Source organism: Lissotriton vulgaris, chromosome 9, assembly GCF_964263255.1.
Source record: "Lissotriton vulgaris chromosome 9, aLisVul1.2, whole genome shotgun sequence".
Taxonomy (NCBI): domain Eukaryota; kingdom Metazoa; phylum Chordata; class Amphibia; order Caudata; family Salamandridae; genus Lissotriton; species Lissotriton vulgaris.
Genome location: NC_141697.1, coordinates 273,898,496 through 273,910,847, shown reverse-complemented (window position 1 = coordinate 273,910,847; position 12,352 = coordinate 273,898,496). Strand labels below are relative to the sequence as shown.

General features: G+C 44.9%; 1 protein-coding gene across 2 annotated transcripts in view; it reads left to right on the top strand.

Annotated features, from left to right (window-relative positions):
* Positions 1 to 12,352, top strand: part of TMED8 (transmembrane p24 trafficking protein family member 8) — an 81,906-nt gene that overhangs the window by 36,278 nt on the left and 33,276 nt on the right. The window lies entirely within an intron of this gene.

Below are 12,352 nucleotides of genomic sequence, written 5' to 3'. Positions count from 1 at the left end.
GAATCTGCCTAAATTGTTACAAATGACTGCACATATATACGCCCCTCCATTGCCATTAATAAAATCACTGTGAATATGTATATAAACCACCTTATATCTGTTTTTCCAAACATGTACCCATTTTACCAGTTTCGCGAATCTGCAAATTTACAGGCCGGATTCCGAATCCCCTCACACACCCAAACCTTGCCTTCTGATTGGATACATTAAAACCCCTGCCTTCCACATTGAAAACCACACCCAAAAGCAGTTACTTCTCCAGTGAAGTCTCTAGAAGGAGAATTGAGAACCAGCAGTGCTGTGCTTTTACACAATGGCTGAAACTTCATCATCTGTCCAAGATGAGCATCCATAACCTGTTGAGGATGAGGAAGAAGACACCCCACCACGCAGAAAAAAGTATGTGTGGAAGCACTTTACTATACCCTCTGGGAAGAGAATGTAACAACAAAATGTGTCAAGTGCACAATTTGTGGCAAGCAGTTATCCAGAGGACTTCAAAGAAGTATTCACATGGGACAAGTTCTGTGTAGAAGCACCTAAAAACAGTTCACAAGAGGGTCTTCAGCCAGATGATGTGAGAGAAAGCAGGTGCAACAGGACAGTCGACCTGTACGGCAGCCTTGAGAGAACCATCTTCTGCTGCAGTCATTACAATACCAGTTGCCTGTGAGGAAATAAGTGTCCTGGTTATTCACTGCGTGAAATTCTACATTCCTATTGCTGTAAAAATGTCTTCTGTGGATGCATGCTTAGATACAGTGAAGAAGCCTTGCTGTTAGTTTTTTTCCATGCTTTCTGTGACTACATCATGTTTGTTTAAGAGTGAAGCCAGTTGTTTCTTTGCATTTCCCCATCCTTACCCTTTTACTGCCTTGCTCACTTTTTGTTTTAGAAAAGAAAACGCATTTGAAGAAAAACTGGTATAAAACCTATCTAGAATACAAAACCTTTTTTGTTAGAATCATCATTCTACTCAAACAAAGAGCTAACTCTGTGTTTTTAATGTGTCAGTGACTCTATTGGTGTGACAGTGGGTGTGTCATTGTGTGTATCAGTTTATGCCTGGGTGCGTTAGTGTATGCATTAGTGAGTGATTGGGTATGTTAGTGCATGCATCAATATGTACCTGGGGGTGTTAATATATGCATCAGTGTGAGCCTGGATATGTCATTGCATGCATCAGTGTGTGCCTGAGTTTGTTGTTGGATGCATTAGTGTTTGGCTGGATGTGTCAGTGTCTGCATTGCAGTATGGCGGGGTGTGTCAGTGTCTGCATTGGTAAGTCTCTCAGCGCATGCGTCAGTGTGTGTTTGTCTTTCCACCAGCCCACATTTTGGCTATAAATTATTGAAAATGGGAAGGGGCCATGTGCCCCCCCCCCCCACGAGCTTCTGAAGGCCCTATGGAGCCCACCCCAGGGCTGCCTAGGTGTGTGTGTGTCTGCATTGGTAAGCCCCTGGGTGTCTCACGGTGTGCATCAGTGTGTGTCTGGGTGTTTTATTGGATGCATTAGTGTTTGGCTGGGTGTGTGAGTGTCTCCAGTGCTGTATGCCTGGGTGTGTCATCTCTGTATTGCAAAGTATCTGAATCTTTTGGTGTGTACGTCAGTGTGTGCCTGAGTGAGTTTTTGGATGTATTGATTTTTGGCTTACTCTGTGAGTGCCTGCATAGGTAAGTTCCTGGGAGTGTCACTTTGTACATGGGTGTGTTATTTCATGAATTAGTGTTTGCCTTGATGTATCACTGGTTGTACCGCTGCATAGTTGGGTGTGCCAGCGACTGTGTAGATGTGTGTCTAGGTTAGGCAGTGGCTGTATCAGTGTGTATTGGTGTGTGTGAGTACCACTATCTGTGTGTAGCTGGGTGTGTGAGTTGCTGTGCTGATGTGTGCATAGTGTTAATAACTGTAGCAATCTGTCCTTGAGTGTGCATCCTCAAAATCTAATTTATGCAACAACAGTGCAAGAACTAATAAGTAAAGTGCATTACCTCTCTAGATGGTGCCATTGATCTGCATACAAAGTAAAACAAAAACTGAAATATTTATTAGTTTACAATTAATACTATTACAAAAGTAACTTACAATTTCAATAATGGAAAAAAGTATCATTCTAAGAAATAACTAGTCATTTCCCATACTGTAAAAGTATGTATTAAATATAAATACCCATTTCCTTTTTCCTTTTTTACTGTTCTCATCTTCTTTACTCATACACCATAAACAATGTACTTTTGAAACAGAAGTTACTTGAACAGTTTAATTGTTATCAATGCAAAAATGTTCACTATTGTTCTGTCCATTCAAAAACTGTACTTAATGACCCAGCAAACTCCACAAAGTGATCCAAATCCACGTCGAGATTTCAGAAATCAATCTTTAATCCAAATTCACAGAGCAGCCGACGCACGTTTTGCCCGGCAGGGCTTCCTCAAGGCTTTAAAAATGACATATAGAAACATCATATTATATCTTATCATTTTAATCACATCTATATAAAATCACCTATGTAACATTAAAATATTCACATCTCATAGGTCTCTGAAAATATCCGTGCAAAGAACCATCACCAAAGATAACAACCCAAGCCAAGAAAAAATATTTTTTTTTAGGGTCAACCCATCAGGGTTTTGTCCCAAATACACCGAAAAAGTGATGAAGACTAGTACCACAACCACCAGAGATCATGTTAGTATATACCTATCGATCCCAATGTGCGGGGTTCGGATATCTGAATATTAGATGTGCCCACTGTAACCAACCCTAGTTGGTTATTCCCCACCCCGAAACCAGTGTGGTAACTATAACTATATTATATACATTCCTTACCTGCTGTCTCGAGTCCCGACAGCTTGTCCCTGTATTTGTCTAGCGCTCGCCTCGTGATGGGTTGACCCTAAAAACAAAAAAATCTTGGCTGGTGATGGTGCTTTGCACGGATATTTTCAGAGACCTTTGAGATGTGAATATTTTAATGTTACATAAGTGATTTTATATAGATGTGATTAAAATGATTAGATATAATATGATGTTTCTATATGTAATTTGTGCAGCCTTGAGGAAGCCCTGCCGGGTGAAACGCGCATCGGCTGCTGTGTGATTTTGGATTAAAGACTGATTACTGAAATCTCGACGTGGATTTGGATCACTTTGTGGAGTTTGCTGTGTCATTTAGTACACTTTTTAAATCGACAGAACAATAGTGAACATTTGTGCATTGATCAGTAATTCTGTTGACTTTGCTCTGGTGTGCTACAGTGCTTATGAGGTGGATTTGGATTTGGACTACTTTGTAGATCCAAAAGTGTAATACTCTAGGTGGATGAGTATTTGGCAGCTTTTAAGCACCCAATATTGAAAAGTTGGAGAGTGATATATTGCAATTTTCATGACCTTTGTACATATGGTGATGTGCAGATAAAGATAGCTTAATGTAAACATAATAAAAATGGGGATGGGGCCACGCGGCCCTCCCTAAGCCTCATTAGCCCTAGGGACCCCATCTCTGTTTTACTTTTAAAGAGGGGGGGGCTTGTGGCCCCCTCCCTGAGCCTCATCAGGCCCTGCCCCCCCCCCATGGCCATATGTACTTAAAGGGGAGTTGGGCCATGTGCCCCCCAGCCTCATCAGACCCTGGAGACCCCATGTCCTCAGGTCTGTATCACTTTTTAAGGGGGTGTCTTATTATGGCCTCGCGGACCCGTCACTTTGGGCTTGCACTATTTCAAGGTTGGTGCCCACCCAGCGCACCCCCCAATCACTACGTCGGGGCTATAGGTGGAGCCCCAGCCGGCTCTCTGCATGCTGTAGGAGCCGGCATTGCTCCCGCCCAGAGGGAGTGGCTATTTATTCTGCTCCCTCCCTGAGGGAGCAATAGCTTGATCTGTTTCACTGCACGTATCCGTGCAGCCAAGGAAACACATCTCAAGTCGGCTCCCAGCCGGTGGGAGCATTTTTAAAGCTTGCACCATAAGGAAGTAGACTTTGCCTGCTCCAGTTTGTCAGGAGTTTTAAAAATGCTCCCACCTTGCAGGAGCAAACACAAATTTCCCAGTCTGCTTCAGTGCAGGCAGGTTAAATACTGTGTCCCAGTGTGGGCTCCCCAGGATACAGTATGTTAGCCGGCCCCAGGGGATGGATTTCCCTGGGGCATTAATAACTCGGGGAGAGGTGCCAGGCAGCCCCCTCCCTTTTTTTTAATAGTAGCAGCCCTGGAGGATGGGGTCCCTGGAGCCTTTTAAAAGCTCGGGGAGGGGGAACAGCTCTGCCCTCCTTCCCTTAAAAAATACAGCGGGCTTGTGGATGGGGTCCCCGGGGCCGAAAACAGCCTGGGGAGGGAGGCCACACACCTCTCTCCAAAATAAAAATAAAGCCCCAGGAGCAGGCACAGGATATCCCTGCCCTGCGCCATACGTCTTTTTGTTTTTTAGGACTGAGTCCTATGATAGCTGCCACCTCTGCACGATTAATCTGGTAGCAGCCTCTCAGATATCAGTTTGAGATCTGCCAGATCTGCTCAGGCTCCACATCCCTCAAAATACAAAGTTTTTTAGCATAATTGTTCAAAACCTACTGAACTGATTTACACCAAATCACAAAAAGCCCTCTTTCTGGTCCAAGATCTAGCTTTCTGCCAAATTTGGTGTAATTGCGTTCAGCGCTGTAGTGGTGTCTAACATTCCTATGGAAAAATGAATAAGTAAAACCTGTTTTGCCCCCTCGCTTCTTCTTGGTCCCCTCTTGATGAATCACTTAGAAACTTTCCATGCACAAACTAGTCAAAAAGTAGCACTTGTTGAAATGTTTTGTGGAGATTCATCAAACTGGGCCAAAGGCATTCATAACAGAATAAATGCATTTCCTATGTAAACACGATCCTAACTGTAACTACCCTGTGGCGACCACATATATATGCAAAGGTTTCAGGGATGTTCTAGTTATGAAGTAGAATTTAAAAAAACGTAAAAATTTACTGGCAAAAAACGAAGGTTACAGGGACGTTCTAATTATGAAATAGAAATTAAAAAAAAACCTTTGAAATTCTCTTGGAAAAAAAACAAGGATACAGGGATGTTATAGCTAGGCTGGCATTTCACTCCTAGAAAACCAGCAGTTATAGTTACCTTAGCTAATTATAACTTACGCCCCCACAATGCTCTGCTTATGACCGCACATATTACATTACACATGACATGGTCTGTGAAAATTTTTAAGAAATTCTTTAATGATCCTGCAGGTTCCCTATAGTACCCCCCAAGAGCCATTGGGGGTCAAGGTATTCCTTCCTGGTTGAAGTGTGGGCAGCCAATCACATTTGAGCGCGGGGACTGTCGGATCCTCAGAGGATCCACATCCGTAAATATACAAATTTAGATTTCCCTTAATATTTCCAAAACTACTGAACGGATTTACGCCAATTTGCAAAAAGGTTGCTTTCTGAACAAACAGCCACCTTTCTGCAAAATAAATTAAGTGGAAATCCGTTCAGTGGTTTGGGCTGTAGTTTTGTCTAAAATTCCTACCAGAATTAACATGGGAAACGTATGTTTTTTATGTTCATATATGTTGGCCCTTCCTGAATAGATTTTTGTTGTTTTAGTGTCTATTTAAAACTAAAAATACATTATATATTTATAATTCTGTGTAACTTTGCAGGAAACTTGGCTTTTGTTGCAGTACCCCCAACATTTTGCCTTGTATTTGATACAACTTAGTGTACTGCGTTCCTGCTAAGCCAGTCCCCAGATCCAATGTTTCTTTCCCCCAAAACTGTTCAATTGTTTCCCCAATTGGCAATACCTTTAGAACCCGTCGTAACTCCCTAGTAAATCGTACCCCTGGTACCTAGAGACTGCAGAGCTAATGAGGGTCCACCAAGGGCTGCAGCACAAATTGTGCCACCCTAAGGGACCCCTCACCAAACACATGCAAGACTGCCACTGCAGGCTGGGTGTTTTGGTGCAGACAAAAGTGAAAACATGACTCTCATCCCTATGTGCCCTGTCTCCTAACACTGCACGTAGCACTTATAAGTCACCCCTGCAGCAGGCCTGACTGCCCTAGGGCAGGGTGCTTAGTTCTACATATCAGGGCATAGCTGCATGAGCAGATATGCCCCAGTGCTGGTCAGTTCCATTATTGCTATTGCAAATGACCAGAGAAGCCATTTCAAACTATGTACTGGACACTTGTGAACTACATGATGGATTCACTGAAGATGGGGATGTTTGTTATTAAACATCTAGTATTGATAAACTTGCCATGACTCCAGTGTTTGACTTATCAACACATGTACCCAAAGGGCACCTTAGGGCTGCTCCCTGAAAACCTACCAGCCTCTGGTGTGGTTGCTGACTGGCCTCTGCCAACCTGCCACCCGAGAGACTGTTCTTACCTCCTAGAGGGAGAGCCTTGTGCTTTCAGGCGACCCAGAAACAAAACCTGTTCTGTAAGAGGGTGTCGCCCCCCCCACACTCCCACAGGATGACTTGCTGATTAGCCTTTCTAGGCTGGCAAGCTTGAAAGAGCTGCCACCTTTAAAATGGAGAGGCAGCCTACACCCGTGTCCAGAGCGCCCTTGGCACACCGACAGGTGGCAAAATTAGCTAGTCAGATAGGCATGCCACCCCCAGGCTAGTACCACCCTAGGGTAGGCTAAACTGCAAACGTTTTCAATAATAGCCATCTTTGTGATTGCATACTTTGGAATTCTGAGACAGGGAAATGCCCATTTCCCACAGGAAGTGGTCATATATGGGGCATAGTGTCCTCAAGTGTCAGTAGCCCATTGGCTATTACCCTACACTCTCCTAACGCTCCTAAATTGAGTATTTAGGGGAGTCCCTTGGACCAGAGAAACACATCTTGACAACCTAAGAAGAGAGCGGACACCGAAGAGCCACAAAATAAGAAAGGTGAGAAGGAGCAGCTGACCTGGTAACACCCCTGCCTATCTGCATCCCTCATTGAAAACTGTGCACAAGTCTCCTTGTCCTGCAGCTATTGAGAACCTTGGGAGGACTAACTGTCTTCGATAAAGACCTAAGACCTCCTGTGAACAGTGGACTTGTTCCCTGCATTCTGCAGAAACACCGAAGTAAAGACTGAAGCCCCTAGAACCGCCAAACCCGACATCTGAAGCCACTGCAGCACCGGTCTCCCCCGGCTTGAAGTAAAGTGGGCCAATTGTGTCAACAAGTTCCCCCAGCCCTCCTGAGCTCGAGTCCATCATGGGTTTGCCCCTCGTTGACCCTCCAACGTCGCCTGCAGCCTCTGCACGCAGGCTCCCTTTACACGACTGCTACTGGTAAGAAAACCTGTAGCCTAAACCCACCTCTGTATACCTGAACATCACAAGGCTTGAACCCCCCTGATGGTTCAGCCCGACTGGACTTCCAGTCAGAGCCTGCAGCCTCTTTTTGCAGTTTCCGATCTCCATAGAAAGCCATTGGGCTCCCAACGCGGTTTTGCACCCAGCTGTCCCTGCGGTGGGGGTGTACTGTTGGTGCTGCTTTGGACCTTGCCCACCACTCACCTTAAGTCCTGAAGATTGGTCCTGTAAGTCGCTGTATTATACCTTTTTGCAGAACTTTTTCTTTCTTCCATAGTATAACATTGCAGAAATTGCAATGTCCACTTTTTGAACTGAAAATAATTTGTATTTAAAATCATACTTACCTGATAGAAATTTCTCTGAATGCTTAAACATAAATAAAGAAACCTGCTATTATTCCAAATTGGAGTGGATCTCCTTCAGTCGTCTGTGTCATTTATTGATCAGTGTGTTTTTTGTAATCCTCTGTGTTAGGCCTAATGTTGCTCAACCACGCTTCCCCCTAACAGAGCCCTTTGGGATTGCATAGCACACATAGAGGAACCCCTGGACTCTTTACAAGGTGTATCAGATTTTTGATATATCACATAAAGAGCCAGCTTCCTACCGATTTGTATTGTGTAACGTTTTTTACTTACCTGCTGTTTTGCTACATCAAAATGCTTTACAGTAGTTCCTTTGATAAAACCTGACTGCTCTGTGTCACCGCTATCCCGGAATGAGCTAAGGTTTTTCTTAAAGTACGTAAGTCTTTATTGCTTGTTTATTAAAACCGTTGCAATACAATACACAGTAAATACATTACTATATTAAAAGATACATAAAACAGGCACATAGTGCTATCAGCGTTGTCCATTAAAAAAATCAAGACCCATTTGAAGAAATGTTTTGTTGAAAGATTTAAAAGAGATTTACTTCTTGCCCTGTAGATTGAGATGAGACGGCCTAAAGACTATTAATGCTGGTAGTCTAGACTGCCAGGATGTATGTAATTAAGACACGCCAGTAGAATGAAGCCGATTTTCTAAGCGTGCCCCCCCCCCTCTCCCAGTGCCATAGGGATTTACTTAAAAAGCTCATTCGTATTAAAGATAACTTGAAAGTGCGGTTGCGGCAGATAAAGTGCACTATTCCTAGAAAACAGTTAAAACCGCATCTGAGCACAGGGTGATTAAGGTGCATACGATGTTATCGAAAGAATGTGCATGTGCAAGGATATAGGTATCTAAAACTTCAGCTGGCTAGTGAGCCTTTTTGCACCTAATGAAACATTTAAGGGGGAGGTATTTTTGATGTTCCAAGCGATGAATGGTAGAGGAAGACTAAGGTCAATAAACGGTGACTGCTGTGCAAGGTCAGTAGGGCACTAGGGACGATATTGTGGGCGGTGCAGGTTAGCCTTCGTGCACCTAATGAATCATTTAAGGCGAAGGTACTGTTGATGTTCCAACTGATGAACGGTAGAGGAAGACGAAGGTTAGAAAACTGTGACAGCGGTGCAACATCAGTAGGGCACTAGGTGTGTTCTTTTGGGAGGAGCAGGTGCAACTGGCTTTGCATATAAATACTTTATGCGAATTATAAAACTTACATAAGCATTAAGAGTCCAGGGTGAGGGATTAGGCTGAAACCAAAGCTATATTTTATCTAGTCACACCCCTTCCCTTCATCTGCTGGAACCGTGACGCAACCAATCGTTAGAAGAATTTAACCAGTGCACAGTTTAACTTGATGTCCGATGGTCCGAAGCTGGCCTACGCTGCCTTGCTGCAGGACCTCATGCCTTGGTCATTCCACATTCTTTGTAGGAGTTCCTCTGATCCTCCATAAGTATGGGGCACAAGCACGTTAATGTTAATGTTATGGGTGTCTTGTATAGCGCTCGGCTACTCCGAGGAGTGTCCCGGCGCTTTCTAACCCACAACAGACTACAGAGGGCAGGCAAAAAGGAGAGAGGGCAAACAAATTACTGTCCATAAAGCCACGTCTTCTTACCCTTTCTGAAGGCCAGCAGGTTCGAAGTACAGCGGAGTGACAGCGGAAGGGTATTCCATAGCTGGGGCGCCAAGCATTTAAAGGAGCGTCCCCCCACCCTTGCTTTCCTGACAGCAGGGACAACGGCAAGGCCGAGCGATTCCGATCTTAGGGATTTAGATGGTTTGTAGAAAGCAAGACATTTTTGAATATATTCAGCTCCCACAGCATGGAGTGCCTTATGCGCCAGCGTCAGTGCTTTAAAAACAATCCGCTTCCGAATAGGCAGCCAGTGTAGGGAGTGTAAAAGATCTGAGGCTCTCGCTCGGCGATGTAGGCCAAAAATCGCCGGTGCCGCCGAGTTTTGGACCACCTGGAGTCTTTGGAGTACGTATTCGGGAAGACCCAAATATAAGACATTCGAATAGTCCAGCCTTGAACCAATAAGAGCCTAGACCGTAATCTTCCTGTGCGCCAGCGGGAGGAATGGAAGGAACTTACGTAGCATTTTAAGGAGGCCATAGCAAGTGCCGGTCAATCCAAGAATCTGGGACTTCAGCGACAAGCTGTTGTCAATTTTGACCCCCAAGTTCTTAGCAACCAGAGAGGAAGACGCAGGAGGGAATATGTTCACCGGCCACCAATCCTGCCAGCTGGGGTCAGCCTGACACCCGAAGAAGAGCACCTCTGATTTATCTGGGTTGCACTTGAGGCTGTTTCGCGGAAACCATTCGAAAACAGCCCCAAGACACCCACGGATGCTCTCTCCGTCAAACTCAGCCCCCTTCCCACAAGTGAAAAGGAGCTGGTTGTCATCGGCGTATGACACGATCTGAGCCCCGAAGGACTCCGCCAGCACCGCCAAAGGGGTCATAAAGATATTAAAGAGAGTCAGGCTCAGCATTGAGCCCTGCGGGACTCCGACCTCCAGAGGCGGTACTTCGGCTGAGTATGGGGGGCCCAGACCACCTGCCGACGACCGGCTAAATAAGGTCGAAACCAGCTCAACACCATCCCCCTCAGACCGATCTCACGGAGCCTGCTGAGGAGACCCTCATGAGGGACGGTGTCAAAAGCCGCCGACAGGTCTAACATTACCAACATGTCCCTTCCTCCTGCATCCAGCACTTCCTTGATGGCCTCATTGACCTCCAACAGTGCTGTCTCGGTGCTTAGGTTGGACCGGAAGCCAGACTGGGTGGAGTGCAGCAAGCTATGGGTTTCAAGGAAAGTAGAAAGCACAGTGTGCACATGCTTTTCTACTATCTTTGCGAGAGCAGGCAGGAGGGAAATCGGCCTATAATTGGCATGGAGCTCGGGGTCAAGACCCGACTTTTTAAGGAGTGGGACAACCATCGCCAGTTTCCAAACTGCGGGAACCACACCACTAGTCAGTGACAGGTTAAGGATGGGATTAATCAGCGGGTTCAGATTCCTCGATACAACGGCAGCAGAAGCCTGGCAACAAAGCATTTCTAATTTGCCTCTGACTACTGCGCCAATAGTTTTCCTTTGCACCTGAGGCGGAAGCCGAGTGATAGCCTGCTAACATCTTTTTAATAATCACTGTCTTGGATAGTTTGTTTTGCGCCAAATCTGTGTATTTTAACTATTATTTTTGTTGAAAGCACATACCGCATGAACAGCGCCTCTCTCGTCTTGCTCACAGACGATTAGGTTCTGTGGCCGGAGACGTGCGATCAGTCCACCCCCAGGTTTTAGGATTTAAAACTACAAGTCCCAGCGCCCTTGCGCTCTCGAAGGGACTACAAAAGGAGTAGCCGCGCCTTAGACGCAAGATTCCTCGATACAACGGCAGCAGAAGCCTGGCAACAAATCATTTCTAATTTGCCTCTGACTACTGCGCCAATATATAGCGCGGCTATGTCCCAGGTTAAGGATGGGGATGAGGTATATAGAGAATGTCTTCTTGACCCTGGTCGCATCGTTGACAATTCACCTGAACATCTCGTCTTTTCCATGCGGAATAGTAAATTGGAGTTGGAAATATCTCCATCCTCTTTTTCATGATCGGTACCATGGTCCAATCATTCTAGAGTTCGCTCAAGTAAATCTGTGTCTGTAGACCTTGAGTAGCATTTTGTCCAATATTGCTCTATCCTTCCCCTTGAGGGCTTCACTTCCATAAAATAAGCTTGGAAGAAACTTAGCTTGGGCTACCTGGAGGATCGGCGTCAGCGTAGGCGCTTTCAGTTTTGTGTAGAGAGAACTGAGGCCAAATGTCAATCCATTGCCCTTCTTTCTGATTTCTTCTAATTGATCACTGTATCTCCCCTTCTTGAAGTAGACTCCAAGTTACTTAAAACACTTGGTTGACCCTAAATTTTCCTGGTCCAGAAACTATGTGGGTTTTTGTGATATGGTCACTTGAATTACCAGGATTTTAGTTTTCTTTCTATTAATTATCAAACTGTTCCTGGTTGAGTAGGCTGAGGTTGCGTCAAGAAGCACTGCTGGCCGTCCTTGATTCTATGAATCAGGACTAGATCACCTTCATACAGCAGATTCAAGACCTGAAAACCCCCCAGTTTGGTCATGTGCGAATTGACTGTTATTAATGTGGAAGTCATATCTGATAAAAATAGGTTAAATAAGGATCATCCTTGCGTGATTTTGATTGGTTTGGACAAGCGAGAGCCATCTCTAATTTTTATTCTAACCCATATGTCTTTGTGCAGTAATTCCAGGGCCCTTAGTAGAAAGCCACACAGGATGTTAAGGAGGGCCAATTTCCGCCAAAGACTCCCTGGTCGACCCTATTGGATGCAGACTTGTTGTCGATGAAGCCTAAGTAGACTGGCTGACTGTTGGATTGTGCCTGGTCAGATAACATTGAAAGTGCCATAATGTTGACTAAGGTCCCTGAATGCTTAGTGAACCCTGTTTGATTCGCAGGAATGATGGTATTAGCCTCAGCCCAACGCTCTAGCTCTTCTAGTAACACCCCTTCAAAATATTTGGCGTCATTATCAATTAAAGCTACCAAAAGATAATTCTCAGGGACCCCTTTATCTCCACCCTTG